Source organism: Marmota monax, unplaced genomic scaffold (assembly GCF_021218885.2).
Source record: "Marmota monax isolate L192 unplaced genomic scaffold, Marmota_monax_Labrador192_F-V1.1 WCK01_AAM20220418_F8-fsc00065, whole genome shotgun sequence".
In the NCBI taxonomy this organism is placed as follows: domain Eukaryota; kingdom Metazoa; phylum Chordata; class Mammalia; order Rodentia; family Sciuridae; genus Marmota; species Marmota monax.
This window is the reverse complement of record NW_026694038.1, coordinates 698,103-715,294: the sequence shown is the minus strand read 5'-3', so window position 1 is coordinate 715,294 and position 17,192 is coordinate 698,103. Positions and strand designations below refer to the sequence as shown.

The 17,192-nt window shown below is 33.1% G+C and overlaps 1 protein-coding gene across 1 annotated transcript in view; it reads right to left on the bottom strand.

Moving 5' to 3' along the window:
* Window positions 1–17,192, bottom strand: part of Sema3a (semaphorin 3A) — a 445,988-nt gene that overhangs the window by 348,685 nt on the left and 80,111 nt on the right. The window contains exon 2 of the mRNA XM_046464206.2: window positions 8,257–8,335. The gene's annotated coding sequence lies outside the window, so the exon portion shown is untranslated. The remainder of the gene's footprint in view (window positions 1–8,256; window positions 8,336–17,192) is intronic.

Here is a 17,192-nt window from a genome sequence, read left to right as displayed (position 1 = left end):
AGATAGTTCTCTATCTGACATGCTTGTGGCAAAAAAATTGTTCCCAAAATGTAGGCTCTCTCTTCACCTCATTGATTATTTCTTTGGTGAGAAGAGAAGCATTTTAGTTTGAGCCTATTCCATTTATTAACTCTTGATTTTATTTCTTGCTACTTTAAGATTTCATCTCACTCCAGTCAGATTGGCAGATATTAAAAATACAGAGAGCAATAGATGTTGGTCAGGATGTGGGGGGAAAGGCACACTCATACATTGCTGGTGGGACTGCAAATTGGTGCAACCAATCTGGAAAGCAGATGGAGATTCCTTAGAAAACTTGGAATGAAACCACCATTTGAAACAGCTACCCCACTCGTTAGTCTATACCCAAAGGACTTAAAATCAGCATACTATAGTAACACAGCCACATCAATATTTACAGCAGCTCAATTCACAATAGCTAAACTGTGGAAGCAACCTAGATGCCCTTCATTAGATAAATGGATAAAGAAACTGTGGTTTTATATATACATATATATATATATATATATATATATATAGATAGATATCTATATATATCTATAGATATATATATATATATCTATATATATACATATATATACATACATACATATACACACAATGGAATATCCCTGAACATTAAAAGAGAATAAAATTATGGCATTCACAGGTAAATGGATGCAGTTGGAGAATATCATGCTAAATGAAGTAAGCCAATCCCCCAAAACTAAAGGCTGAATGTTCTTTCTGATACATGGATGCTGATTCATTAAGAGGGGGACATGGGGAAAATGGAGAAGATTTGATTTGGCAAAGGGGAGGGAGGGGGCATGGGAGCAGGAAAGGTGGTGGAATGAGATGGACATCATTACCCCATTACCCTAGGTACATTTATGACTGCACATATGGCACGATGCTACAATGTGTACAAGCAGAGAAATGAAAATTTGTGCTGCAATTGTGTACAATGAATTAAAATGCATTCTGCTGCCATATATACCTAATTAAAATAAATAAATTAATTTTTTTTAAAAACCCTGAACTTAACCCTTGAGTTTTTCTGTTTCCTATCTTGGGATATGATTTCTTTCTCTCTCAGCTTCTCCCCACATCACTATCTGCCATTATGTGATTTAGCCAACAGGACCCAACTAGAACTATGCCCTTGAATCTCCAAAAATCTGGGCCACTTAACATAACCTCTTTTCTTTAGAATGTTAGTCTTTCTCAGATATTTTGTCATAGTAATACATAACTGAGTAATACATAATTCATTGTATTACATTTTAAAATAGGTTCACTTTATTTTTCTACAATAACTTCAGAAGCACTTTGACTTTATTCTTAAATAAATACATATTCAGCATATTTCAATTACAACCAAATTCAAACAGTATTTTATCATTGAGAACTATGCAGACATTATAAAAGATTTCTCTAAAAGTTTTATAATTTTTAAGAGATTGAATAAATAACACATCTATAAGCAGTAACATTAATTTGGCTCATATTTAAAATATTTTAAGTTGAATAAAATGATAACATTAACATTGTCATTTAAATTTGAGTAAATAAACATAATTATAAAAATTTTAACTAAAAGAATTAGAGACACCTCTGTTCAAGTAAATGATTTAGATATTATCCTTCACAACCAGATATAGCTCAGTTGGTAGAGTGCTTGCCTTGCATGCACAAAGCCATGGGTTCAATCCCCAGTACCATGAAAACAAAACAAACAAACAAAAAGAATTAATAGCTTGCTCATGGTGTTGGAGATCCTTCCTTTGAAGTATCATAGACAGATAGCTCATTTTTTTAAAATAAGCAAAACCTCAGAGATTATTTCCCTTATATGTTATAAGGGAGATTGTTCTCCCTCAATTTTTGACTTCAATGTACCCTGTGATCTAATTTGATGAGTGAGCCAAAGAAGTATGTTGTAGAGTTTCATCTATAAAAATCTACTGTGAACCTAATAGCCACCCAGATGTGAAGTAGGCCCATGGAATATTCTTTCAACTAATATAGAAATATATCACTTCATTATAAAGCTGAAAATCCAGGGAAGAAATTTTAAAAAACTAAAAAAATAATTTTATGTGTGATAAACAGTTCAAGAGTATAATCTAAAATGGTAAGTAATAATGGCATGATCAATAATCTTTTACAAATACAATAATTCCCCCATTTTTGTACTCTGTTATGATCAGTTATGTTTCTGAGAAAACTGCCACAGCAGAAAATGAATCCTTGCTGTCTAGTTATCCACTCAACCTTGATTCTGTAGATTATGACCATGGTTTATACCCAATAAAGCAAAAAACACGGACCACATATTCTTTTGGCCTCAGTAGGTGCATTCTAAGGCAGCATTATCTAAGGCTCCCACAGGAGATTCATTCAGTTCATCTATGAACAACAGCTGAGAAAAGGCCTAGCTCAGCACTAAAATCCACTTGTCATTTTCTGCAGCACTTTAATGTAATGATCATATTAGTAAGTAAATTGCTATTCCCAAACCAACCATAAGAAAAGAGTAGTTCAAATTTAGGAACTTAGTTATGCGCTGTTTTTCATTGTGCTCTCACTTGATTTTGTAGACAAGAAACTTGAGAATTTGTTCTAAACAATTCAAAGTTCTATTGATTAACATATAACTCATTTAATCTTAAGAATTCAAATTTAGTTTTTGAACAAATTGAGGTTCTGGGAATTTTGCAAATTGCCCAGGGTATTGATAATGTCTCTGTGAAATATAATTATGAATCTTCTAACCCTGATCTTTTCTATTTCTCTCCATTTGACTCTGGGTTCACAGGATAGATCAAGTAATAGCCAATATTCCTTTAGAAATTTGGGATGAAGTGGAATTAAGAAACTTTTTAATAACAAATGAATCTATATGTTATGTATGTAACCATCAACTATGGATATGTATCCATAATTCATTCTCTATCTTTAATTTCCCATCCTAAAGAAGCAGGCCAATTAATGCTACTTGGTTCATTTCAGGTTATATAAAATTGCTTTTAAAGGAAATGTTCTTACACTGTGTCTGTGAACCTTATAAACTGTTCTATATAATCTATGTCTAGGTTTTTAAGAATCCTAAAAGGTATTTAAAGAGCTAAAGTATGTGAATAATTGAAACAAATCTTCAAAAAAATAACTGTCAAATAATAGCATAATAATAACTGTCCAAAACTTCTCTGGATATTTGAAAGGTAGATTGGCTACAGATGCTCAGATGACATGGTGATTTAGTCTAGTTATATTTAGTTCTTCTATTTATTTCAGAGAAGAATGGATATGAGTTGGGGCTTAGTAAGAGTCTATGGTATACACAGGACGTGTGGAAAGGAAATATTTTGGATAGGAAAAGTACAGTGCAGAAAGGTATGTGAGTGAGAGAGGATGAGGCACATTTGGAATAATGAGTGAAATATGCATATGCAGGTAGAGAGCCATGAAGGTTGGAAATGAGGGCAGAAATCAAACTGTGAAAAATTTTAGAGAGTAAGCTAAAGAAATTGTATTTAATTCTTTGGGAGTCCGAAAGTTTCTTAGCCAAATCTACAATTTTGTTTCTTAAAAGGATCTCAAAATCTTAGGTTTATAAAATATTGGGCTTTCTGAGCAATGCATTAATTAAATGAATAGTAATTTTACATATACCCTATTCTAGGCACAAAAGTTAAAAAAAATAACTAAGGTAGATTTAATGCTCCCCCAGAAGTTGTAAATATAGCATAAAATATCTAAGCTTACTTTATATATAGTAACCCACGGTACTCTTAAAAGTAGTTTATAAAGTCAAAATATCTATTTTTTATTCATGACTGTAAAAACAGTGTACAAATTAATTCACTGTATATGTGGATTTTACTCACCAGAACAGTGACCTTCTAACCAGGACCTAGTAATTTTTCATGATATGTAATCCCTTTTCTGTGTCAACCCAATAGAAAGTGACCTGCATGTCAAAACCATTTATGGATATAAATCATTATCATCTGTAGGCGAGTTGCAATTAAAAGCATGTAATTTATCTTTGTAATGAGAGTTACAAGGACAAAATTCACTTTAAAAATCAAGGCAGCTATTTTATTCATCTCTTAAAAATCATATCAGTAGGTCAGAACTATTGTTTGGGTACAAGGGATTGAACTCAGGGGCACTTGGCCACTGAGCCACCTCCCCAGCCCTGTTTTGTATATTATTTAGAGACAGGATCTCACTGAGTTGTACCTCACTTTTGTTGAGGTTGGCTTTGAACTCACAATCCTCCTGCCTCAGCCTCCCAAGCTGTTGGGATTACAGGCATGTGCCACCACTCCTGGCTAGATTTTATATTTATAAAATATAATTCAGTATAGATTTTCTTTCAAATATTTTTCATTTATAGTTTTTAAAGATAGCTTTCATTTTTTAAAGTTAATGTCTTTCAAATATTAAACCAGCCCTAAAACTTCAGATACAATTAGAGTACAGTTAATTTATCACATTGAGAATATTATTACGTTTTGACTGAAAACAGTAATGCCATTTTGTCATAATTGAATTAAAATAGAGATCATGAATAAAGAAATGGACTTATAAAATACACAAACCTGTATTTGGAGTCTAGGCAAAAACAAAAACCAACTCAAATCCAAACATTTTACTAGTTTAGTATGCTAGAAACATTTATTAGAAAAAAATGTATTTTAATACCCTGTATTCTATAAAGACTTATTTTAAGGGGATTTTTGCCAAATGTGCATTATCATTTTTTCTTTGAAATCAAGTAGAAAAATTATTTTTATTCAATCCAGAAGTGAATACTGTGCTGTTGAAAGTGACTCTGGTGTTTATGGTACTTTGTTCATCAATTTCATGACCCCAGGTGACAAAAATGAAGACAATAATACTTATCATTATTTCATGGAATAAACTGAAATACTGAGAAGCTGCAGAGGTGGGATAAAAGAGCCTTGTCTTTCAGAACTTAGATTAGGCAGTCTTTTAAAGAAATATTCTACTTAATACCTTAATTATGTAGACCAGAGAAGACAATAAATTTGTTTCTAGCATATGAAAATGTCAATTTATTCGTTCAAAACCTATAGCTTGATCATCTAGTATATGCCAGGTAGTAATCTAATTGTTGTAGATAAAATGGTGAGCAGCAACAACAGAAAAGACACTTAATCCACAGATTTGTCATTCTTTTTAAGTGATGACTGATACTAAACAAACGACCAAATAAACTTCACATACAATACTAAGTAGTGATTGGCATTGTGATGACAATATGGAGTGAGTGGGCTGGATGATGTAGACATATTTCCTATAGGCTGGTCAGGAAAGACTTGTCTAAGGACATGGTGAGGTGTGATGGGAGGTGAGATGTGAGCAAGGCTGACATGTGGTAGAACATTTCCTGTCATGTTCAAGGAGCAACAAAGAGGCAGGCAGTTGCAGCAGAGAGTCAGCAAGAGGAGTGGTCAAAATACAGAGGTTACAAAAAGGAATTGTTTGGATCTTATCTCAAATAGTAAGATAGCATTTTATTAGTTATGATCATCTTTATTATTCACAATTGGGGAATAGAACTCAGAGACAGCTTTTAGAAAATTGTAATTTACAAACTTAGCCCCATTTATATCTCATTATTTTAGTTAATTAATTCTATCTTCACTAATAGAAAATAACAAGTTCTATCACTGCTCTGTAAATTGGTAATTTTATAATAAGTAATTGGTAACATAGTATTTTTGTGAGCTTTTCCATCACTGTGACCAAAATACCTGATAAGAACAACTTAGAGGAAGAAACATCTATTTGTGGTTCACAGTTTCAGAGGCCTTATCTCATTGATAGCTAGTCTGTTGCTTTAGACCCCAGGTGAGGCAGTGCAGATCATGATAGGGTCAGGAAGCAGAGATAAAGAGAAGAAGAGTCCATAGGGAAGATGCACCCTTCTAGGGCATGCCCCCAGTGACTGACCCCCTCCAGTCATGTTCCACTTTCCTATAGTTACCACACAGGCAGTATATTCAAACTAGGAATCTAAACAGGGACCAACCACATTACCCCTTAGCATTTTGATATTAATAAAGGAATTTTTAAGGGACATTTCTCCCTTAAACCCTAACATAGAATATTACTTTTTCAGATGATGAAAGATCAACAGTCTGAATTGATTTCGAAATGCTGCTAGGTTAAGGCTGAACTTGATATTTAAAGGATTCCTAAACTTTGGTCAAGTTGAAAAGCCATCTCAGGTGGGAAAGGTAATTGAAAGAACAAAGGTGAGGATGTATACTGCCCATGGAAGGGTGGGTATCATGAATAGGGTAGTTTGATTGAAGCATAGAATCTTAGGGACTTAAGTAGAAGATAACCTTAGATAAGTAGTTTGTAGTCCAATTTTAGAGAAACTGGAATGGCAAGATGAGGCAGTAGTAACTTATTTTTAGGCAAAGGAAGATGATGCCAATTTTGAGTTTAAACAGGCCAGTTTAGGAATGTATAAGGATTAGATGTATAATGTATGTGAAGTACATTTCAAAAACTTCTTCTCCACATGGTAGTTTGCATGTTCCATAGCTCCAAAACCTCAGAAATGTGTGTATAACAGACCAATACCTTATATTCCAAGGTGTAAATCTACCAGATTTTCATGGTTCAAGAGATCTCCTAAATAAAATATGGAATATTTATGGAAATCATAAATAAACTATAATTTTTGTATAAGATAGAGAATATAGGCCTTAAATATAATTAAAAATTATTAAAAAGAAAAAAATAAACCTTCTTTCTCTGTGGAATTTTTTAGCCAAGTCAACCATAGTTTGCCTTATTTTCTCAATTCTTCCTTTCCATTGTAGATACTTCTATTTCAAGGTATTAAATAACACATCATTTTATTTAGGCATATAAAATATAAATAGAGATATATACATATTTTGCCATATACATATACACAAAACCATGTAACTCTTATATATATTTCATTACTTATACTAAGACAAGCCATATAATCAGGAAACAATTATTATTTGAATTTGGATATACATCCGTATCTCCATATACATCCTCATTTTATAGGAGACAAATGGATTCATAGATACAAAGTTGTAGGACATGAAGTTTCTTTAGTTGATAAAAGAAGAGACACACACACAAAAAAGACTATATAAACTGCAAGCTAATGTATCATTCTCCTAGGCAGAAGTACAGCGCCTAGTTTCCCCAAATTTCTCCATGGTAACAATAGCAATAAACTATACTACCTAAACAGGTGAAAGATAAATAGAGTTGGTAGATAGGTAGGAAGGTAGAGAGATGGATGGATAGTTAGAGACAGATGATAGGTTTAAATACATATGGGAGGTACATAAGTACAAGTTACATTTTACATGTGTATATATCCTATTACACACACATGCACACATATATACATATTATCGCAAATATGTCTTTCATAAGTTTTCCAAATTCGCAGTTTTTACAGGGGAATTATGAAGTGGTGCTTGGTGGAAACTCTTTCCACTAATATTTTCTTCCCTTCTCATCTCATCCATTCAGAAACTTGTTACAGAATCATATATGCATCTGTGCCATCAATGTTAATGTTATTGTTGGGCAATGTATAATATGTCCCAGAGAATTTTATTGATGCCATGGAATTTGGGAGACAGAGACAGATGAGATATTTAGGGCAAATAGAATTTGAACAATTATCTTTAAATTTTTTAAATATAATTTTACTTTGGATTAAAATATACTAATTATACACATTAATGAGGCAACACTGTGATATTTTTAATATCAAATGCCAGGGTATATCTTAGTAATATTCAGAATTGATCATTATTTTTAGTTTTTGATACAGAATACTTGGATTGTGTTATAAAAAGTAATCCTCTACCATAAAATTTTGAATTTTCATGTGAAATTCAATAAGTATTAAGGTCTTAATTGTTAAGATTATAGCATCAATAAAATATGAAACCATGTAACTGTTATATTTTATTACTTATGCTAAGACAAGCCATATAATCAGGAAACAATTATAATGTGAATTTGAAAAAATAAGGCGAATGGTTGACTACATTTTTCACCTTGCTATTAAGCTGTTATTTTGAAGACTTTGGCTATAATAATATAAAAATGTTAATAATCTCCTTAAAATTATTTAGGTTCCACTTAATGTAAAACACTGAGCAGAGTCACCTGCCATTAGAAATGACATTTTCTCCCCCTTACCTGCTGAAGGGCCTTTTGTTGAGAAGTACCTCCTTTTGTTACTTTACAGCTTGTCCCATGGATTATGCGTTAAAATATCCTGAAAAGCAAAGCAAACAAAAACCTTCTTTTATATCTGACCTTTACAAAAACCTAAACTTTCTTAGTAAACTGGCTTAAAAAAAGAACATTCCTTCCCAGCTGGTGAGCTCTTCTATGGCACCTTAGAAACAGTGGTCTATTTCTCATGCATCGCTAAACCCAGTGTTCTCTCATCACTAGCCACTCAAAGCACTCTTATCTCCCTCACTTCTTCCCAAATTGGATTCTTAGAGATTATTTCCATTATTTGTGTGTGCAAATTTGGCTCATGTCTTCTCACTCTCTATTTAGCTGTCTTATCTTTTTAGACGAAATCTGTTCACCCCCCTCAGCTGCTTCAGACATTTCCGGCTTTCTATCTTCAGTCATCCTCCTGGTCTGTGAGTCCGTCCTCCAATTTCTGCTTAACTCACTGTGAGTGAGTAATAGTTACCTTAGGATCTGGTTCCCCAGCAAACAAGCTGTTTTTCTTACAGACAATTACTCTCAAATGTTCCCCTTATACTATAAGGTTAAGGTTTGGTTTCTTGGCACAAGTTAAATAGGAATTCTAGATTCTACAATTTTCATGCTAATGTGACACAGCAGCTTCGGATTCAGCGGCTGTGGCATGAGGTTGAGTGGGTGGATATAGTGGTGACTAGTCCAATGAGTCACTGCCTGAGAGGTTTTAGTGCTGAAAACTGAACCTAGAGAGACACATGAGAGGCTCTTAAAGAATCTGAGCAATATCATTTCATAGGAAGAAATAACCTGACCAGAAAGTCTGCATCAACCCACCTTCCCTTGGGAAATTGAGTTGCATTGCATCCTATGATCAAATAATTTAGAGTATAGGTTGAAATTTTAATTGGAGAAAAAAAAGAATATATTTTCAAATAAAAATGCAGTTGTTTTGGTGGTAGGCTACTCTATGTCCCCAGTTCTTCCCTCCTTCTTATCTTCATGTTCTTTATCTTTTCAGTTCTTCCCACAACTGGGAAGATCTTATTTCTCACTCTTTAGCTACCAATTTGATACAACAGAATGAGACAAAAGTTACAGTGTGCCCGCTGCGAGCCAAGGCCTCAAAAGGAATGTTGTGTTTCCATTTGTTTTCTTGAGTTTCTGATCTAGCCAGAAGATGGATATGCTTAGGCTAACCATATGGTCCTCAAAAAGTCATGAGAAATATGTGTGATGCAGAAGCCCTGGTCAAACTTCCCAGCTCACCTCAGACCAGGTCAGTAACCCAGTTAACCTGAAGAAGCCAAAATGAACTTGTATCAAATGAACCCAGCTGTCTGAGCTGAGGGTTGTTTTAAAACCATCAGATTTACAATGGCTTGTTATGGCACGTCAGCTAATTAATAAACCTGGAGGGGAACAATTTCTCAAATAACAAGAAATTAGTTATCTACAAGTTTACCTAAATTCTTACTTCATTATAATTATATGAACATACTTCTGACGATTCTTCTCTTAGAGAATATTTATTACCATTATAAGAAAAATGAGGAATAGGATCAATGACCTTGTATTATGATCTAATAAAAGATATTTACTAAAATGATATAAAATCAACATTGGCTCATTAAAATCTTCATTATATAATAATTTATCAGTAAAATTAATTTCTTGAATGATGTTTTTGAATTACTGAAAAAGTTCTAAATTTATTTATTAACCTCCAAATGCAGACTGTATATCATGGTAGCTAAGAATAGAACTGGAATCATACAACCATGGATATAAGCACAAATTTGCTATTCATAGGCTAATTGTCCTTGGAAAATAATTAAAGTTTTCTGTGATTCAGGTTTTTATTTCAAAGGAAGATATTAATAGTAGCATTTAATTATTTATATGATGCATATCCAGTTCTTTGCACAGTACAATGCAAATAAAAGTAAGCATTATTATTGTCAAAGAAAGTTTCAATTAAATTCATTAGTATGCACAGTTTATCCCTATTTTTCATCTTATCTTTTAAAAAGTAAGTAGTTGTTGAAATTTTCCCTATAGGGAAAAGTTCATCCAGGTAGTCCTCAAGTTTGAAGAAAGAGCCTGAGTAAAACTGTCACAGAGAAAGTATAATCAAGAAGGCCTGGGCATGAGATCAGGGGAGAGTAAGGAGCTTCAGGCAGCATCACATGGGCAGTACCTGAGAGAAGAAAAACTGTAAATACAGAATGAAACTCATACAAACTTTAAGACACTATATTGCCACTGGGGACAAAAACCAATAGTAGAATTCTTAAAGGTACTATGTATTGATGTATATATTTTTAGCCCCAAAGTTCCATTCCAAGGAGTTCCTTCAAGTAGTAACAATAAGATTGTATGCAAAGACATCCTTGTGGATGTGCACAGCAGTACTGCTAATAAAAGTGGAAATGGAAAACATGCATATCCTTTAAAAAGGCATATCATTAGAAAATATTAATATTTCACTTAAGATGTATACATACTAAATACATATATTTCTTATTTATTTTAGGAATGCATGCATGCATATGTTTGTGTATATATATATATATATATATATATCTATATTACTTATACATATATATGCATGTGTGAATGACTGACAGTATATAAAACATTACTCCATAATATATTATTAAGAATAAAATTATAAAATTGTATTTAATATAGTCTTAAATATTATACATGAATGTGTATTTGGGTATGAATATGTACAACAGCATGTTTCAAAGAACAATGACTAAGTTACTAAAAACTACCTCTGGTATAGAGGCATTTCACTTATTTTCCCATTTTCATATTTATTTGCAATTATAATTGTATTAAAATAATCCTTTAGAAATGTCCTATCAGAAAAATCACAATGATCTAATTAAAATATATCTAAGCATATTATATTAACACAGAAGTGTTTGACTTAATGCAAAAATCAAAACAGCAAACTTCCAATAATTGGACTAATGAACTGATAGCTTCATATGGGTGATACTAGGTAAATGCGGTAGAAGTGATTGTTTTTAAAGTACACTGACAGTGTATAAGGAAGCAGGAAAAAAAAAGTGTACTTGTGAGATCAATGAGACTGGACTAGCCACTCCATTATAGAATCTGCAAATGACAGAATTATATCTACTATGGCTCCTTGTCTGTAATCCTGGGGAGATAACACAAATTTTTGCAATATGAACAAGTTCTTTAAATCAGACATTTTGAGGGGAAAAGCAACATCACTGAGGTTATTATGGGTGGTAAATACCAAGCTACATTGTTCAAATATGCCACTTTGTTCATCAAATGGGCAAGAAATAAACTTTTTAACAGTTAAGAGTTTATAACTAATAGTGTTAATTTACATTTCTATTGTTTGTATCTCCAAAACTTGTCTAGTACACTTAAGTATATACATTAGAGATGAAGTATATTTATGGGAAAAGTCTGTTGTCATCAAGAAAAAAAAATATTTTTCAGAATGAATTGTCTGCATTGATCAAATTCAAGAGTGAAATTCCAAAGAATTGAGTAAACTCCCCATGAGAGATTATGTTCAACACGCACTCTACTGGATTCATCTACCAAACATATGAACATAATTGTATCTATTTATAAGAACAAAGCTTGGATTTGAGGAAGTGGTCTGGTCTTGAAAAATATTCCCTAAATCACCAGCTATTCCAAAACTAGAATGAAATGATGAAACTGAAGCATAGGAAAAAAATTAAGCTCTATGCTCATCAAAATTAAAATGGGAAAACCCATTCAATTTTGTAACCAATAAACTTCAAAGTACTGGTGGCTTTTCTCTTCATATTTTATTGCTCACAGTATTTTCCAATTAGGCACAATTTGTAAGAAGGAAGGCAAAAACACTGGCAGCATGACTCACACACAATTGCTAAAAACATAAATTAGATTTTTTTGGCAACTAATTTGGGGCTATTTTGATTCAAATTTAAAAAATGTAAATGAAAGTTATCAGTTTGGAATGAGACTGAATTTAACACATTAGACTTCAAAAATCTTATTTCTTGTACATGGCATTATGAGAAATTTCATGGTAGGTTTTATGTGCAATCAGAATATTTAGTCCAACATGTTTCCAAATAAATGAGACTGATTTGAAATATGCTTTCATTATTTACATTATAACAAAAATCATAAAGATGATACAACAAATGGAAATGAAGGGATATTTTCTTACAATGAAAATATTTAAACGGTTATTATTTCATTGATGCAGATGATTTTAATGCAATAAAAATGTACATTGTCCCAGGTACAGTGGAAGACATAAAAGAAGGATAAATGTGAATCACTCCTATGATATGTTCACAATACAGCTTAGCAACATAATTAATTTGGATGAGCTCTTTATGAATGACCCTTCAGGGTTCCCCTATATGGTATGGACCATGGAAAAACTTTTCGAGTGCTCTTCAGAGACGACCAGGGTTTGCTCAAACTATCAATTTACAAATGCATTTTGGGCAAGCATGAAAGAAGGGTGAGGCCACTTCAATAGAAGCCATCAAGAAATTCAGGAAAATAAAATGGATTTAGTATGAGTGTCAAGTTTCTGCTGCTACTGTGAAAAACTAATAAAGCATTATTGGTTAAACACAACACAAATATACTATGTGGACATTCTACAGGTAAGAAGTTAAGGTGTTAGCAGGACTGAGTTCCTCAGAGGAGGCTCTGGGGGAGAATTCATTCCCTTGGATTTTTCAGTTCCCAAAGTCTCTCTCTGGTCCTCATATGATGCCTACATTTCAGGACAAGCACCAAGAAACTGAATCTTTCACACAAGCCCATCTCTTCCTGAACACTGCTAGAAAATGTTCTTTCCTTTTAAGAACTCATGTGAATAGATAGGATTTACTTGGATAATCCAGGATGATCTATCCATGCCTAAGAACTTAAGTTTAATTACAAAGTAACATCCAAAGTTCAGTAAATTTTTTTTGATGATCAGTAAGTTTGAAAAAAGATAATTTACAAAAAGATATAGCGATATTAACATTTTCTCAAATTCATTTTTAACATTTTACTTCTAAGTAATAACTGTAGCAAATTTACACTAGAAATAGTGAGAATTTAATCACTGATGCAGATAATTTTAGTCCTTAGGTAACAGAGGAAGAGGTCTAATTATAATTTATTCAAATGAGCCATAAACTGTGATCAAATAGAACAGATTGTCATATAAACTTTGATGATATAGAAAAAATCTTAACTAATTTATAGAAAAAGAAATGGAAAAATATCTTACAAGTTATTTTGTCCTATACAATGCATTTGTGGAAAGTCCATTGACATCATAAATAAGAAAATATTTCTGTATTGAAATCTGCTCTTTGAATAATTTAAAGAGAAATTTTTCATAAATTTACCTCCTCACTGACTTTGTACATTCAGCTCTTTAAGCTTTAAGAAAAATAATTACATTTGTAAAAGCTTAGTATTAAATACTATCATTAATTATTTAAGACATAAGTCTCCTCTTTTGCCTGGGCCTCACAGGTTTGGCTAAAGCTCAGGTTTACTCCCTTCCTTGTCAGTCAATTTAGGATATTTGGAAACCTCATTAATCATTTCTGGTAGGGTACTTCTAGGACACAACTGTCTCAATTACAAATAGGGTCATATGAAAGTTAATGAGTCCTTTAAATAACTCATTGGTTCCTTGTTCCATTTATTTTTGTGAAGGTATTGGGGCAGGGATCACTTTTCTATGACACCAGAAAATTTAAAAATAATCATCTGTGGTTTTCACATAATTTTGACTTTGTTAAACATGTTAAACTTTATTTTAGGTCTATGTATCAAAGCATTTTCAGCCTAAGAAAGAACAGTTCTAGCATAGTAACATGTAAACAGTAGAAGAGAGATCATAATAATATGTAAAAATAAAACTGATCAAACATATATTTGTTAAGAGTACTAGTCAAACATGCTATTCAGTCTAAACACAAAAAGCAGTATTTTTTTCCTATAATTTACATTAAAGATGGTAACAGTGGTATGTGAGCCAAGAAAGGCAAGGCTATGTGGTGACAACAATAAAATCTCAGAGGCTTAACACAACAAAAGTTTATTTCTCATTCAAACAAATACACTGTGCCTTGCAGAGCCCCATGACATTCTAGGCCACTATGCTCTGTGCAGTAACTCAGTGATACAGACTGCTTCACCCTGAGACTGCATCATCTCAACACAGGCCTTCGTTGCCAAGTTAAGGAAAGAGAGCGATTACAGAGACAAATATAAGTCAATCTCTCCTGACCTGAAAGTTACACGTGTCACTTCTGCTCACTTTTGTTGACAGAGCAAGTTTTGGACCTGTAAATCAAATCCGATCAAATGTAGAGGAGTAATGGAGTAGTGGGGAAATATAATTTGGGTACTGTCTCTTGTCACCAAATATCCTTTGTTTTCATTAATCTACAAAGAAACAAACTCAACAAACTATTCTCTAAATTAAAACAACCTAAAGGATGAATCCATTCCATGCTTCAGTTTCACCCAGAACTCTGGCTAATGTATGAGCATCTCATGCATATGTCACCACTCTTTATTGGGACATATAAACTGAAAAAAACAAGAAACCCCCTTCTCCCCCGGACACACAATAAACATGAATAATCTAAACATTCATCAAAATGAACAGAAATAGAACAGACACCATTTGAAGAGGGGAAGAAGGAGAAACACACAGAAGACCCTAGTCTGTAGACATTTTCCTTCTGATGAGAAGGCAATCTGGCAGGTCCTGAAGTAGGACTGAAGAATGTTGATCCATGGAATTTAGATCCTTCCCTTGGAGAAGTAAGAGTCTACTGTTCTTTATTTATCCCGGTTTCATTTTTAAGAATGCTTTTTGCTTTTTCTTTATCATTATGTTTGTTGTACCTACGAGAAGTGGGTGGTATGGAATATTCTCTACTTGGAATCCCAGGACCTTTGCCAGTCACAGAATCTTAGAGGATTTAGAGTCACTTTAAGTATATAACAATCTTTTTTTTTTTTTTTAAGGATGTCAAAGTCATACCTTTTTTTTTTTTTTTTGCCAGTACAAGTGTCAAGTACCCAGTAAACTTTAATTTCAGTCTTCTCCATGTTCATGGAACATACCCAGATCATTCTATCTTATTCAGTTCTTCTCTTTCATTCTCTCAATGTAACAGGGTTGCAAAGAAATTGTTTGAATTTCCCAGGAAAACCACATTTAATCTGATCCCTCTTTTTTTAAAAAAAATATTTTTTAATTGTAGTTGGACACAATACCTTTATTTTGTTTATTTATTTTTATGTAGTGCTGAGAATCAAACCCAGGGCCTTGCACGTGCTAGGCAAGTGCTCTACTGCTGAGCCATAACCCCAGCCCCTAATCTGATCTTTCTTTTAAATCATTATACCAAATTCTTGAGAGCCACATTCTTAACCTATTCTTTACTTTGACTCAATGTAATTAATGTGGAAAATATTACCATATAATTCCACATTAATATTTAAGACTTTTTCACATTTATCGTTTGTTAGGTCATGCAGCAATTTTGTTCCAACACAGAAAGTCTCAGGATTTGGATCTCTCTACCTCTTTTACTTCTACTTTCAAACTGGTCAGTTCTATTCTAAGCCTGTTTTTTCATACTATACCTTGCCAAATATACTTTATAACAAATCATACATATTAACATTCAGGATTCAAATCAAAATCACAAATTTGTTAGATGCATGACCTGTTATGTTACTCTAAGGTTTTGTACTGTAGAGGATGAATCTCCATATTTTAAAAGCCTGTAATATCAGCCCTCTTTGTGCTGACCTATCACAGGATCACTCAGACAATGCCAAATATATAAGGTTTTCTAAACAGCCTATTACTTCAGATTCCAAATTCTATATTGACCAAGAAAGGCTGCAATAGAAAGAAACAAAATTGCTCACACATCAATGCTCAATGTAACAAAGGCTAATTTCTGATTCATTCCAAATTCATGATATATTTGGGCAACTTTTAGAGCACTGTTTCCCCTAAAACAATTCAATAATTAATAATTCAGATACTTTTGAGGTACAATAGAGGAAATAAAAAAAAGTAGAAAAGAAACATAAAGGAAGGACAAGGAAATAAGATTTTAATTCAGAAGTTCTGCCTGCTTTTCTAGACCTGTCACTCCCAAATTTTCAGAAAATCTGTACATCTACCTATGCTGTATTAATTAGCATACCTCTCATTAATAAAGTAAAAAGAGATAAGATATTTAGAGAAACCTATAACTTAGGGGATTTCCCAATGCTATCCATTGATCAGATAATGAAGACCACATTAGCCTAAGGATTCAGAGATTGACTGACCACCAAGCCTGTCATGAGATCATTAGATTGACATCATTCCTACATTCCTTCCCAAACCCACCACTTGAGAAAATCCCTTTAAAAGAGGAGACAGTAATCCACCCCACAACATCGAGTGCATTTCTCATTCTGCAGATGGTCCACATTTTCTCTTGAATGTATACTTTTTTGCTTGCTTTAACCCCAAAGTCATCTCTCTTTTGAAATGCAGGCATTCTCCCTTAAATGTGTATCTACTTTCCCAAATAAATCCCTGTTCACACATCTGACTGGCACATGCTGAAATTCTTTCCCCTTATGTAAGCCAAGAATCCTACTCTTCCTGAGTTGAGTTCCTGCTTCTCTCCAGGGACTGCTTGAATCACTCTTTGGAGGTCCCTCTTGTACCTTGACACTTTGAGGTTTGTGGTTGCTATGGTTTAGATATTGAGTGCTCCCCAAAAGCACATGTGTGAGACCATGAAACAAATTTTAGAGGCAAACTGATTGACAGCATTGACATAATCTCTGTGTTAATCCACTTGAATGGT